The following is a 6,889-nucleotide window of genomic DNA, read 5'->3' on the forward strand; positions in this document are numbered from 1 at the left end:
TGAATGATCTGAATAACCGAACACCTCCCATTGGGATTTTTTGTGATCTCTCAAAGGCTTTTGATTGTGTAAATCATGAAATTCTGCTAGACAAGCTCAAGTATTGTGGCATGAGTGGGACAGTGCACAAATGGTTTAATTCGTACCTAACTGGAAGAGTGCAGAAAGTTGAAATAAGTAGTTCTCGTAACATGCAAAGATCAGCACATTCCTCAGACTGGGGAACTATCAAGAATGGGGTTCCACAAGGGTCAGTCTTGGGTCCTTTGTTGTTCTTATTATATATTAATGACTTGCAATTCTATATTCATGAAAAGGCAAAGTTAGTTCTCTTTGCTGATGATACAAGTATAGTAATCACACCTGAGAAACAAGAATTAACTGATGAAATTGTCAATACTGTCTTTCAGAAAATTACTAAGTGCTTCCTTGTAAACGGACTCTCACTGAATTTTGATAAGACACAGTACATACAGTTCCGTACAGTGAATGGTATGACGCCATTAATAAATATAGACCTTAATCAGAAGCATATAGCTAAGGTAGAATATTCCAAATTTTTAGGTATGTCCATTGATGAGAGATTAAATTGGAAGAAACACATTGATGATCTGCTGAAACGTTTGAGTTCAGCTACTTATGCAATAAGGGTCATTGCAAATTTTGGTGATAAACATCTTAGTAAATTAGCTTACTACGCCTATTTTCACTCATTGCTTTCATATGGCATCATATTTTGGGGTAATTCATCACTGAGGAATAAAGTATTTATTGCCCAGAAGCGTGTAATCAGAATAATAGCTGGAGTCCACCCAAGATCATCCTGCAGACATTTATTTAAGGATCTAGGGATATTCACAGTAGCTTCTCAGTATATATACTCTCTTATGAAATTTGTTATTAACAACCAAACCCAATTCAAAAGTAATAGCAGTGGGCATAACTACAATACTAGGAGAAAGGACGATCTTCACTATTCAAGATTAAATCTAACTTTGGCACAGAAAGGGGTGAATTATACTGGCACTAAAGTCTTTGGTCACTTACCAAATAGTATCAAAAGTCTGACAGATAACCAACAAATATTTAAGAAGAAATTAAAAGAATTTCTGAAAGACAACTCCTTCTACTCCATAGAGGAATTTTTAGATATAAATTAAGAAAAAAAATATTAAAAAAATAAAAAAAAATAAAAATAAAAAACGCAAAAAAATATAAAGTTGTTATATTAACTTAAGTATGTTGTTAAATTAACCTAATTATGTCATGTATTGGAAAATTTGACTCGTTCCACATCATTACGAAATATCGTATTCATGATCCATGGAACTAGTATTAATATAATCTAATCAGTATGGGACACAAATTTAACATATGTTGACTTTTCCACTTTCACTAGCACTGGTATCCAATTCTTAGCTGACCTATGTAAATCAACTGTAGTACGGGATACAGATTTTACAGGTGCTCCTTTTTTTTCATCACCGCTACTACAAGCATCCTATTCTTCAGCTGATACTAGTACTAGCAAAGGTGGAAAGACCATCATACACTACTGGCCATTAAAATTGCTACACCAAGAAGAAATGCAGATGATAAATGGGTATTAATTGGACAAATGTATTATACTAGAACTGACATGTGATTACATTTTCACACAGTTTGGGTGCATAGATCCTGAGAAATCAGTACCCAGAACAACCACCTCTGGCCATAATAACGTCCTCGATACGCCTGGGCATTGAGTCAAACAGAGATTGGATGGCGTGTACAGGTACAGCTGCCCATGCAGCTTCAACACGATACCACACTTCATCGAGAGTAGTGACTGGCGTATTGTGACGAGCCAGATGACCACCATTGACCAGATGTTTTCAATTGGTGAGAGATCTGGAGAATGTGCTGGCCAGGGCAGCAGTTGAACATTTTCTGTATCCAGAAAGGCCCGTACAGGACCTGCAACATGCGGTCGTGCATTATCCTGCTGAAATGTAGGGTTTCGCAGGGATCGAATGAAGGGTAGAGCCACGGGTCGTAACACATCTGAAATGTAATGTCTACTGTTCAAAGTGCCGTCAATGCGAACAAGAGGTGACCAAGACGTGTAGCTGATAGCACCCCATACCATCACCCCGGGTGATACACCAGTATGGCGATGGTGAATACACGCTTCCAATGTGCGTTCACCGCGATGTCGCCAAACACGCATGCGACCATCATGATGCTGTAAACAGAACCTGGATTCATCCAAAAAAAGAACATATTGCCATTCGTGCACTCAGGTTCATCATTGAGTACACCATCGCAGACGCTCCTGTCTGTGGTGCAGTGTCGAGGGTAACTGCAGCCACGGTCTCCGATCTGATAGTCCGTGCTGCTGCAAACATCATCAAACTGTTCGTGCAGATGGTTGTTGTCTTGCAAACGTCCCCTTCTGTTGACTCAGGGATCGAGACGTGGCTGCACAATCCGTTACAGCTGTGCGGATAAGATGCCTGTCATCTCAACTGCTAGTGATATGAGGCCATTGGGATCCAGCACGGCGTTCCAAATTACCCTCCTGAACCCACCGATTCCATACTCTGCTAGCAGTCATTGGATCTCGACCAACACAAGCAGCAATGTCTCGATACAATAAAAACCGCAAGTGCAATAGACTACAATCCGACCTTTATGAAAGTCGGAAATGTGATGGTACTCATTTCTCCTCATTACACGAGGCGTCACAACGTTTCACCAGGCAACGCCGGTCAACTGCTGTTTGTGTATGAGAAATCGGTTGGAAACTTTCCTCATGTCAGCACGTTGTAGGTGTCGCCACCGGTGCCAACCTTGTGTGAATGCTCTGAAAAGCTAATCATTTGCATATCACAGCATCTTCTTCCTGTCGGTTAAATTTCGTGTCTGTAGCACATCATCTTCATGGTGTAGCTATTTTAATGGCCAGTAGTTTACATAAAATTTGTATTTCATATTTCAATTGATCTATATAGATCAACTGAAGAATAGGATACTAATACTAGCGAAGATGAAAAAAATCAACATATGTAACATTGGCATCCTGTACCTCAGATGACCTATGCAAAGGCAAAAATCAACATACATAAATAATATATAGGTCAACTGGAGTATTGGATACGAATTTTTTTTTTTTCGCCTTTGATACTACCATTGACTGAAAATTATCATAGCAGTATTAGCATTGGTGAAAAAACATGCGACAGTAAAATTTGAATTCTGTACTTCAGTTGACCTACGTAGGTCAACTGAAGAATAGGTCACTAGTGCTAGTGAAGGTGAAAAGTAGTGACATATGTAAGATTTCTATCCTGTACTGCAGTACTGAGAGAGGTGGCACAGTGATTAACATCCTGGACTTGCGCTTGGGAGGACGATGGTTCAAAACCGCGTCTGGCCATCCTCATTTTCAGGAGTCGAAAATTTAATAATAATAGGGGACTGGAATTCGATAGTAGGAGAAGGAAGAGAAGGAAACATAGTAGGTGAATATGGAATGAAAGAGGAAACCACTTGCTAGAATTTTGCACAGAGCACATATTAATCATAGCTAACACTGGTTTAAGAATCATGAAAGAAGATTGTATACATGGAAGAGGCCTGGAGACACTGGAAGGTTTCAGATAGATTACATAATGGTAAGACAGAGATTTAGGAGCCAGATTTTAAATTGTAAGACATTTCCAGGGGCAAATGTGGACTCTGAACACAATCTATTGGTTATGAACTGTCAATTAAAACTGAAGAAACTGGGAAAAGGTGGGAATTTAAGGAGATGGGGCCTGGATAAACTGAAAGACCCAGAGGTTGTTGAGAGTTTCAGAGAGAGCGTTAGGTAACGATTGACAAGAATGGGGGAAAGAAATACAGTAGAAGACAAATAGGTAGCTTTGAGAGATGAAGTAGTGAAGGCAGCAGAGGATCAAGTAGGTAAAAAGACGAGGGCTAGTAGAAATCCTTGGTTAACAGAAGAAATGTTGAATTTAACTGATGAAAGGAGGAAATATGAAAATGCAATAAATGAAGCTGGCAAATTGAATACAAACGTCTCAAAAATGAGATCAACAGGAAGTGCAAAATTGCTAAGCAGGGATGGTTACAGGACAAATGTAAGGATATAGAGTCATGTATCACTAGGGGCTAGATAGATACTGCCTACAGGAAAATTAAAGAGACCTTTGGAGAATAGAGAACCACTTGTATGAATATCAAGAGCTCAGATGGAAACCCAATTCTAAGCAAAGAAGGGAAAGCAGAAAGTTGGAAGGAGTATGTAGAGGGTCTATACAAGGGCGATGTACTTGAGGGCAGTATTGTGGAAATGGAAGAGGACATAGATGTAGATGAAATGCAAGATATGATACTGCGTGAAAAGTTTGACAGAGCACTGAAAGACCTAAGTTGAAACAAGGCTCCAAGAGTGGACAATATTCCATTAGAACTACTGATAGCCTTGAGCCTGACAAAACTCTACCACCTGGTGAGCAAGATGTATGAGACATGCAAAATATCCTCAGACTTCAAGAAGAATAAAATAATTCCAATCCCAAAGAAAGCAGGTGTTGACAGGTATGAAAATTACCGAACTATCATTGTAATAAGTCGTGGCTGCAAAATACTAATACAAATTCTTTACAGATGAATGAAAAACTGTTAGAAGGTGACGTCGGAGAAGATCAGTTTGGATTCCGTAGAAGTGTTGGAACCCATGAGGCAATACTGTCCCTATGACTTATCTTAGAAGATAGATTAACGAAAGGCAAACCTACGTTTCTAACATTTGTAGACTTGAAGAAAGCTTTTGTCAATGTTAACTGGAATACTTTCTTTCAAATTCTGAAGGTGGCAGGGGTCAAATACAAGAAGCGAAGGGCTATTTACAATTTGTACAGGAACCAGATGATAGTTATAAGAGTCGAAGGGCATGAAAGGGAGGGAGTGGTTGAGAAGGAAGTGAGACATATACACTTAACATTATGTTCGAAATATGAATGTACATGCTATAGGTCTACCATCTGTTTTCTCTGTCCTACATTCCTTTGTTTCTCAGTGTTTGCCTTTGCTGTTAAATCTATGCAATATATCGTCTCTAGTAACTTCTGATGTCATTAGTCAAAGCTGACGGGTAGTATCCCATTATTCAGTGATCCTGAGATAGTTAACGTATCATGGAAAATCAGAGGGAGTAACATATAAGTGCCAAGCAGCATCTAAAATCTCTTGTTCAGTTTCAGAGTCAACAAATAAGAGAACTGCTGTCAGCTGTTTCTTGCATAGTAGAAGTGCAAGCAGCCCAGCAGCAAAATGCACCAAAAAGCTAAATAAGGAATTCAGCTGCCACCTTCGCCCTTATGACAGTGTGATAACACAGTCACATCAAAATTTCAACGACTACAAAACTGCAGGTGAATTGCATCACGCATTTTTCTTTCTATGTGTAGGTGTTCATACCTGCTGCCTCCTAGTGAAATTGTTTACCCTCGGTGAGCCACAAACCCTGCCCTATGAGGTCATAATTGCAAGATTAGATGAATTTTTTGAGAGTCAAATACACGATGCTGCGGGACTGTATAAATTTCCCTGCGCAAAACGTTCTATAAAGAATGGATTGGGGAACTGCAGGGCATGACTAGAGACTGTAAATTCAACTTATCAGGATGAAATGCTTTGCGATGCTATTATTCAGAATCTGTCAGAACAAAAATTGAGTGCCAAAATTCTAAAGTATCACAACCCTAGCTTCAGTGAAGTGCTTAAGCATACAGGATGCTTTTTCAGCTCAATATTATGTAAAAATCAACAGCTATTTCTTTCATGCACTGTTTATAATGTGTATGTTTTACAGATTTTTTGTTGATATCAGTTACTGCAGCACACTTTCCATACAAATTAGAAGTATTTTGAATATTTTTGAACCTGCTTAGGGTAATCAAAAAAATTTCAAATTCTGCATCTTCGAAAACTTTCTCTCTTCCGCGACTATGCTGGCCTACAACGTAAAAATCGCCATTATTGAAGCATTGAAACTACTCATGACACATTCTTTCACTAATAGCGTCCTTAGCATATGTACTTGAGAGCATTCAATGAGATTCAGGTGCTGTTTTCTTCATATTGAAACAAAGCAGTAACATATCCTAGAAATGACGAGAATTAGGCTTGTAAACTGACATTTTCAATTGAGAACAACTTTATGATGCAGACACAAATCGACTAAAAACTGTCTGCGATCTGCTTCTTTTGACCGCTACTTACCGTTGTTGCCACCTATCGGCAAACAGCGGAAGCAAAGTTGTACACCTTTACAATGGAATACAACATGTCAAAACAGTACCATTCTTGCCACAGTCTAATGGCAAGGCAGAACATTCCGTTCGAATGTATGAGGCACAAATGTCAAAACTTTGAGCTTCACATTCACATGAAAATGTCTTACTTACATTTCTGAGTTCGTATTGTACTTTGCATGCTACCAACATTTCACCGGCAGATCATTTGCACGGGAGAAACCGTCACACCTCAGTTCATTTGCTTCATACTTACTGCTCTGCTCCATCTTCAGACCTCAACAGAAAGTTTCACCCAAACGTCAGAGTTCAATATCGAGTGTACTACGAGCCACATTTATGGGAATATGGCGTTGTTTTCTGATCAGCTGTCAGAATGCAGTACACTACTTGCGGGAGTGCAGATACGCATCGGCACCACCAAAATCGGCTACGGTTCTATTCAGTGATCCTGCTGTGGATCAACCTGTTTCAGACTTCTTCACTGCACAACATCCAGCTCATGTGATGCAGCCACATCTGTCTGCCACAACGCAGCCTCCTATGCAACTTATCTAGTGTTTGCCTCCACCTTCTGCCGTCTC

The sequence above is a fragment of the Schistocerca americana genome, chromosome 11 (assembly GCF_021461395.2).
Source record: "Schistocerca americana isolate TAMUIC-IGC-003095 chromosome 11, iqSchAmer2.1, whole genome shotgun sequence".
Classification (NCBI taxonomy): domain Eukaryota; kingdom Metazoa; phylum Arthropoda; class Insecta; order Orthoptera; family Acrididae; genus Schistocerca; species Schistocerca americana.